At 46.0% G+C, this 8,458-nt stretch overlaps 1 protein-coding gene across 2 annotated transcripts in view; it reads right to left on the reverse strand.

Annotated features, from left to right (window-relative positions):
* Nucleotides 1-8,458, reverse strand: part of CPEB1 (cytoplasmic polyadenylation element binding protein 1) — a 73,628-nt gene that overhangs the window by 62,906 nt on the left and 2,264 nt on the right. Inside the window, exon 1 of one of the 2 annotated variants that reach the window (XM_025192048.1) lies at nt 807-827. The exons of the other annotated variant lie outside the window; for it this stretch is intronic. The gene's annotated coding sequence lies outside the window, so the exon portion shown is untranslated. Of the gene's footprint in view, nt 1-806; nt 828-8,458 lie in introns of those variants that run through there. 2 annotated transcript variants of the gene reach the window in all.

Consider the following 8,458-nt stretch of genomic DNA (forward strand, 5'->3'; position numbering starts at 1 on the left):
AGGTCCTTTTCACAAAGCTCACCAAGGTGCCTTTACAGAAAGTCAACACAGATGACCTGGACAAGTAGACTGCAGGTTTGGACAACACCACAGACCTTGGGGACAAGCATGCAAAGCAAGCTGCCCATAACCTGTAAAGCAAGAAAAATGGAGTATGTGCCTTTTAGTACATAAAGGCCTCTGCTCAAATTTGCATTAGTAATATTGAGTCTTTTCTTTCCTGGTTTTCCAAAAGACTTACAGCCCTGATATCCAAGGCCAAGGAACAGAAGAAAACATAAGCAACTCAATTTCTAGGTCTTTGTACAAAAAGAGAGAAAAAAAAAAAAAGCACTCTACTTCCTCCTCTTCAGAAGGCACCTTTTTAATATTAAAGAAAGGTTTTCAAACTAGTTTGGTAAAATTCCACTGGAATACAGCCAGGAGACCAGAGTGCTATATCCAGTTATAAAATTCTACTTTGTCAAGCTTCTTTGACAGTCCTGTTCAGACTCCCAAGTTGAATTGCTGTCCCCTGCACTCCTCAAACCTACATCCCATAAATCATGTGGCTACTTAGAGCCTGTCATCAAACCTGGTGATAGATTAGCAATACCAGTCTGCAATCCAGTTTTGGACATTAGGTTATGCAATTACAATATGACCACCACAGATTACCTACACCCTCACCAGCCCCAGCCCCTCTAAACTAGACTGGGCCTTTGAAACCTGTTCCCTAACCAAGTTAAAGCAAGTTTTCTATTCCTCACAGTGATGCTATAAGAATGATCTCTCCAGAAGCCATATACAATCTGAACAAAACTCACCACAAATTAAAAGTTATGCAAGGCTCTATAGATCCTGATCAGAGCCCCTTGGTCTTTTTCATCTGTAGATTGCTGCATTAGAGGGGTTTGTTACCAAGAACTAGCAAGGAGGAAGGGCAAGATGCAGATCACTGCAATGGATGCCTCAGTCTTGGTGGAGAACTGCATGAAGCAGAGACAAAAGTAAGTGATTTACAGGACTATTTAGATATCAGTGCAAAGGATCTGGAGAATGGAGCTCAAACAAGCAGCATCTGTTGTAGGCCAAAACAACAGCATAAAAAAAAGCCATTATAAGCAAACCTTTTTGTAGAGAGGGGTCTTTATGTAACTTGTCTCCACTTAGATAAGCCATAAACCAGAGTTCTGAGTTTAAGGATGAGGGGTAAATTTAGATAAGACCCAGGAAGAGCATGTTTGGTTTCTCACAAACATGATGGTTTCAGCGCATTCAAATTAATCTCTCATCTGTTTCTCCTCTTCAAAGGGGAAAGCAACAGCAGCAAGAAGGTTGCTTGAGGCAGGACATGGTGGGCAATCATTTGGGCCTGGGGAGCCACATAAGGAGTTTTGAAGAATTGTTGTAAGCCAGGTCAGCAACTCCCCCCTCCCCACAACAACTCACCCAAACCCCTATGTGTGTTGGGGGAGGGGGGGCGCACAGGTGGGCAGGGAGCAGTTTTCAGGAGCAAGACAGGCATACAGGAGAGGCCAGGATCATGGGACAGCCTCTGCACTGTGGGGGAAGGGGGCTGCCTGGGTGCTAGGTCCCAAGAGCCAGCTGGGGGTGAGGGAGGGGCAGAGGGCATGTGCAGCAGAGCTTGCGCAGGCAGTGGGGTCCATGGCTGCTCCTGCAGCGCTCCACGTGGGACAGAGCCCCAGCCAATCTTTTGTTCACCAGAGCACCCCAAGGGATCACAAGGTCAAACAGTCACAAACTCCTCCATGACCATTTCAGGCTGGACATAAGAAAGAACTTCTTTACTGTCTGAGCCCCCAAGGTTTGGAGTAGACTGCTGCCAGAGGTGGTTCAAGCATCTACCTTAAATATCCAAATGTCTCTTAAAGGCATTCATCTTGCTGGGATCCTATGATCCCTGCTGACTTCCTGCCCCTGGGGCAGGGGGCTGGACTCGATCTTCCAAGGTCCCTTCCCAGCCCTAGTGTCTATGAATCTATGAAGCCTGGCAGGGGTAGCCCGCATGGCCTTCCATACTATGCTCCCCAGCATCCAGCAGGGCTGCTCCAGGTGTGGCTGCAGATACCTGGGTGCTGCTTTGCTCCTCACTCCCACCTCCAGCAGCTCCAAGCTCCTACTGTGCCACTCCTGCCTCAGCATGCAGGGCTCTGGCTTGAGCTCCAGGCTGCCTTCACCCACTCCACCTGCCTGGGGTGGGCTGCCGAGTGAATGGAAGGCAGCTGGGAGCTCAAGCCAGTGCCCCACATGCTGGGGCAGAAGCCACCAAGTTGAAGCTTCCTCCCGGCCAGAAGCAGCGCAGCAGGAGGAGCTGCCATTGGAGGTGCAGCCACTGGAGGCCGAGGGAGCAGAACAGCACGCAGGCAGCTGCCCCAGGAGCTGCCCCACTGGAAACCAGGCACCTTGGCTGGGGCATGGGCTGGAGCATAGGGTGGATTGCAGTGCAGCACAGGTGTCCCCAGGCTGGGCTTGACCCCATGCAGAACACAGCAGGGGCAACCATGAACCAAATCCAGTCAGTTGGATCAGGCTTGCAGGTCATATTTTGCCCATCCCCAAGAGAGGAGGCTGCATCATTAGCATGGTCTGGGTACGTGGGGAGATAAAGGGCAGGTTCCTACCCTGCCCAGAGTTGGTTGCAGTGGGAATACATGACAGAGTAGAACAGCTGGTCCACAAAATTAGCATGCAGAAGCCTCTTACTTACCAGTTAAAACATGAACTAGTTAAAATCAACAAGAGTAGTTGATCATTTAACTAGCTGTCAGAGGCCTTCTAAATTCACTTTCAAGCACCCTAATCAGAAGAGCCACTACTACACAGTTTGTTGGCAGTTGCAGAAAAGGCATTTCAAGTCTCTGGACACTAAACTGAGATGGACTGAAGTGGCTGAAGCATCCCAATGTGGGGAGAAGGGGGAGTGGGGGGCGACTTGAACTACCACTGAGGTATATGCTGTGCCTCTTAAGCAAAGCATCTTCACACCTCTGAAAAAACTAAGCAGTTCTCAATCTAAGCTTCCTAAAACTATCAGTTTTCAAAAGTTATTGGTGCCAATGACATTCTGGGACTGGGAACAGAGAGTACTTATGGCCTCCACACTCACAACAGAACTAGGGTTCAGCACAAGGAATCGGTTTAAACTGGGCCAGCTTTAACATGGCTTGGCCAGAATAACCAGGTCAAGCCATGTTAAAGCGGTCAAGCAGAAAATGGTCCCATCAGAGGGTTTCTACAGAAGTTACTTACTTAGACTTCAAAACCACATTGGCAAAATTCATATTATTTTGCAAATTTCCATTCTGAAAAAGTTCCAACAGGGTCAAAACATCCCATTCCAATACTGAAACAATGTTTTGAACAAAAGCAGTTTTAAAACTTTTTCTCGCCCCTGTGTAACAAAACAGAGATCAAGAGGTTTGTCTGTTTAAAACATAAACAAACAAACAAACACCCAGCCCCCTCCCCGCCCCCCCCCAAAAAAAACAACCCGTAACCCCTCCCCCACAAAACCCTGCATCAGCCCAAAATTAAGTTTTGGAATTCTTTTGTGGAAAACTGAAGTGCAGCAGTTTAGTTCCTTACTGAACCTAAAGGAAGTGCCAGAACTTATTCTTCATAAAAATGGAATTTCCATCCTTTGCACAGCTGCAGTGGGAACGGCGTTTGAAGAGTTGAAATCTCAGCACTAGCACTTCATCAGTACAATGCAATTGCTAAAGTGGTCAACCCGATTACTGGCATATTTTAGTTGGAGAATGCAAGGATGCATGCAACAGGACAGAGCTTTAAGGCCTTGCCAGATGTTAATTTAGTCATGCAATTGGGTTCTGACCAATTTTATCCCAGATTCCCCCCCTCAAACCCTTTCCTCCTAAAGTAAAACAAGCATCCTATCATGCTAGGCACGCATGGTAGGATTTGCCATTTTTTGGATCTGGGATAAAATTAGTCAGATCCCAATTGTGCAAGCACCAGTGTGTGGGAAGCCTAGCATCAGAGACCCATTTTACATGGATGTGCCTGCAGCCCAGCTGTAGGCTTCCCTAGCCCCTGAAAAGGTGTGGCTACAGCAGGCTTGTCTGAATAGCAAGGCAGGCGGCTAGGGATCAGAGATCTCCCAGATTCCTACATACCTGCCCATGCTGCAGACTTATTAACAGCATGCTAGGGTGCAGTCTGGGCAGCTCCTGAATCGCCAGGCCACATGTTCACATTAATAGGTGATGCAAACCAGCTATAAAGTTGTTTCATGTATAATGGAAGAGATGTGAAACATCCGTGTGACAGGTTTACCATTTTTAACATATTATAAGTTGACTGAATGCGTGGCATGCTGCAATTAATCACATCATCAACATGTTAAATCACGTAATACCTGTAACACCTAGCATGGCCTTAGTTGTTCAGAGGATAAGTCCTTGCCTCAGTGCAGTTTAGATCATATTTCTAGATCAGTACTTCATCTCTATTCAGGAAGATATTCTTCCAGCCTGGAAATTTTCTAGTAATTCAATTCAATTCTTTTTCAGGGGATGAGAGGAGCACACCTAAACAGTCTTTAAACTGATGTGATGTACTGGTTCCCCAAAAAAGGAAATTCAAAATCCCAAATAAAACTGAAAATAACTGTTCTAGTTGACAGCTGAATTGTGGAGACCTGAACCAGCAAGTGGTGCAGTACACCTGGAGGTAGTTCTTACCGTTACAAATTCGGAACAATTTTGAACCCTGGCCAGATAATAAGCGTGCTAGGTAAACCTGCCTTAGTGGTACCATGTTACCGGGCAGTCTGTCAGACAGTGATCTAAGCAGCAGCACTCCCTAGCAAGAACTTTACCATCCTTCAGCCCTTGCTGCCAAGTGGCTGGTGCTTCAATCAGCACCAGAGTTAAGCTAGGAGCATGAGGTTCCTGAAGATGGTGAATCATAATCCAATTCCCTCCAGATCCTGATACTGCAGCACTGAAGTTCTGATTAATTCTCACTAGGAAACCAAGTACTGCTGTTATGGAGAACTACAGTTAAGGGAATACAGATGGATTAATGAAGCAGATTACCTTTTTTGGCCTAAGAGAGCAAGCCTCGGCATCAAAAAATCTAATACAAAAGGTTCTAGGGATTCCAACTTTGCAGACCTTTTATCTCCTAAAGCAGCGGCTGCCTTCATGAAGTTTGCTACTTTGGCTGTTGCCTCTCCTAGCAACCCGGTCTTCAGTGGCGGCGAGCAAATCATTACACCTGTACAAAGCATGGAATGATGTGCACAGCATTTTCCTGACTGCATCTGTATTATCATGCCAGCACACAGTAGGACAGTAGGGCGCTTGAAACTAGTTAATGCTTGCCACATGCAAGGAGCAAAGGGCACAAAGTGGCCAGCCCCGTAACATGCAATTAACTCTGGCCTTGTTACCCTGGTTATTCAGCAAGCACCTATCTGACCTAAATCTCCCTCTCCACATATGAAGATTTCTAAGATCCAGTGAAAAATGAACAAGTCCAAGTCACGTGCAACAGTTTTCCTTCCCCCCCCCCCACCTCCTTTCCCTTTACTCCTTTCTTCATTTAAAATTGTAAATGCTTAATCCATACAAGACAAGCATGCTGCTCTTGCCTCTTGGACACCTTTCCCCTTTCCGCACTGCCACCATCCTGACCTCCCTTCTTGCTGCTCTGGGAATCCACCGATTGATTTTGGCGATCCAAAGGTTGCAAAGCAGCTCTCCTGCAGGGCACTACACCCTAGCTGGAACATCTGGGCTTATGATTTAACTGAGACTAAAGTTTGAGGGTTTTCAGCGTTCCCCCAAGGGCCAAGCTCTAAGCTCAGGGCAGGAACATGGGTGCATCTACATGGGCATCTATACATGTATTCTGTATAGGCGCCCATGTAGGGGGAGGGTTCTATTTAAAAGTGCCTGCAGCATCACACATATTCAGCACCTCACACTTCAAAATGGCAGCAGGGGTGCTTTAACTAAAGCTCATTCAACAGGCTTTAGTTAGTGCCCTGCCACCATTTTGAAATGCAGGAACGCTGCATACAGTATAACCTCATAAATCTGGATCTCGAAAATTCAAGAATTCTGGATATCCGGTACTTTTTAAGCTTCCCCCTCCACTCCAATCCACTGCTCCAAGGCTGCCTGGGGCTGCTACTCCTCCCCCGCACTGCTCTGGTTTAAAAACAAAAACAAACAAACAAAAAAAAAAAACAGAATTTTCGAATTTCTGGCAGGTGCTCAGTCCCGCGCACGCCAGATATATGAGGTTATATTGTATACACAACATGGAGGCTGCTGGAAGTGCACTCATCAGCATGCTCCACCAGACTTGCAGCAGACTCTACTAAATTGAGTCTGCTCCGATACGTGCTAATTAGCATGCATTGCAGCAGAGGTCCATCATGTGTATAGGTACCCCAGGTGCACTTTAATGCTGATTAGCCTATTTTAATGCACATTAAAGCATCACTTAAAGTTCTCTTTAGTTAATGCACATCAAGACAGGCTAATGCGCATTTTCCTAGTACAGGCAGTCCTCAACTTACAACGTTTCAAGTTGCAACGTTTTGCACTTACAATGCTTATAAATTGACACCCTGTTTCAACTTTCTGACCTCAGTTTTGACTTTACAACACTTGATCCAACGCCAAGCCATGCCAGTGGACAAGTTCACTGCGTCACCCATCTCCCCGGAGAACATCTGTCCAAACTTCCTTGGACACTTTCTTTAAGAAAGCAGACAAGACTCCAGAAAAACCTGCAGACAAGACTCCTGAGAAAACTACAGACAAGAACCCTTCAAAAAGTCCAACCAAGAGCCCTTCAAAATGTCCAGCAAAGTCTCCTCAAAGAAGTCCTTCCAAATCAATATGATTGCTATTTACAATATAAATACATTAATGTAGCTATATTACTCATCTATAATTGATTGAGTACAAAATTCTGGGTTATTTTTGGTGAAAACAGGGTATCAGGCCTTGGTTCAGGAACCAATCCTCCATTAATAACATTGTTTCCCATTGGGGAGGGAGGGGGAAAAAAAAAAAATCGGTTCCGAGTTACAACGTTTCAACTTAAGACACCGTTTTCAGGAACCAATTGTCGTAAATCTGAGGACTGCCTGTACCTCTCAATGAAGGGCACTTGCACACAAGTGTGGAGGAATTCCACTGTGTCAGAGCAGACTTGATTAATCGAGTCTGCTGAAGCAGGGCAAATACTGCGTACCAACATTTCACATATTAGCATCCCCACTCTTAAAAGTGGCAGTGGGGGTGCCTGAACTAAAGCTCATTTGAGGAGTTAGTTCAAGTGCCCCTGGCACCATTTTTAAGCACAGGGACACCGATACACAAAACAGGGCATCACTTTAATCAGAGCAGCTTGGAGTGCCACCCTCCTCCCCCACCACCAGAGCATGTGTAAAAGTGCCTGGAGGTACTAAATTTAATTTGCATTAATGCACTTTAGTTAATGCACATGTAGACGCACCCAGTTTTGTTCTGCTATATTGGAAGCAAAAGAACTACTCTGCTGCAGTCAAACCCCCCGTGCGCAGCTAGTTTTGTAATAGACAGGACAACTAAGGGGTATCACTTACACAGGCCAAAACTAGACTATCTCCCATCTTGCACAACACTCAGACTGGCTGTAAAACAGAAAATTGCTATCAATATTTACTACAATAGATAGAACAGGGTGGAGCAAATAATTGAGAGATAGAAAGCGAACAGAGGAAATGAATTACAGCAGTAACGCCAATTTGGACAGGCCTAAATAAGCCATAGTCATAAGTTCAGTTGTGATCTAAAGGCTAGATTCTACCCTTGGTGCTGGTGAAGAAGCCAAGCTTAACTTGGTTACAGCTCTAGGTGTGAATTTAGGAGTCTGTTCACCTGCCCTCCTGTGGAACATCCAGACAGCTTCTACTCTGGGCATGTTGCACCCTGGTGGGACATGACTAACAAAGCAGAGCACAAGCTCCATGGGCCATGGTAGGTACGGACAAAGCATTTAAACCAGGGCAAGAGCTGTGCCATAGAACAGGGGGAGCCATTTCAACACCCGCCCTTGGAAACTGCTGGATCTTTGCTAACAACAGCCACTCGCACAGTTCCGACTACCACAGTTCATTGCAGCTCAAACCACAGCTGCCCAGCCCTGCAGCAGCCTGTAACAACATTTTGTCTGGTGGAACTGACAAGAACCCTGGAGGACCAAACAGCAGACCAGGAAGGCTCCAATTTCTCTAGAGCTTTTACTAGTGATAGCAGATTTCCCAGAAATACTAACTAGGATTCCCTGGGTAATGGCATCCAAGTACCTCATTAAGGTCCTCCAGCAATAATCCCTCTGAAGGGGAGTTCAAGGAGCAACAAAAATGCTTTAAGAGAACTGAGGAGAGGGAAAACTGGGCCAGCTAATAAGGCAGGAGAAAAGCAGGAAT

The sequence above is a fragment of the Alligator sinensis genome, unplaced genomic scaffold (genome assembly GCF_000455745.1).
Source record: "Alligator sinensis unplaced genomic scaffold, ASM45574v1 scaffold900_1, whole genome shotgun sequence".
Classification (NCBI taxonomy): Eukaryota; Metazoa; Chordata; order Crocodylia; family Alligatoridae; genus Alligator; species Alligator sinensis.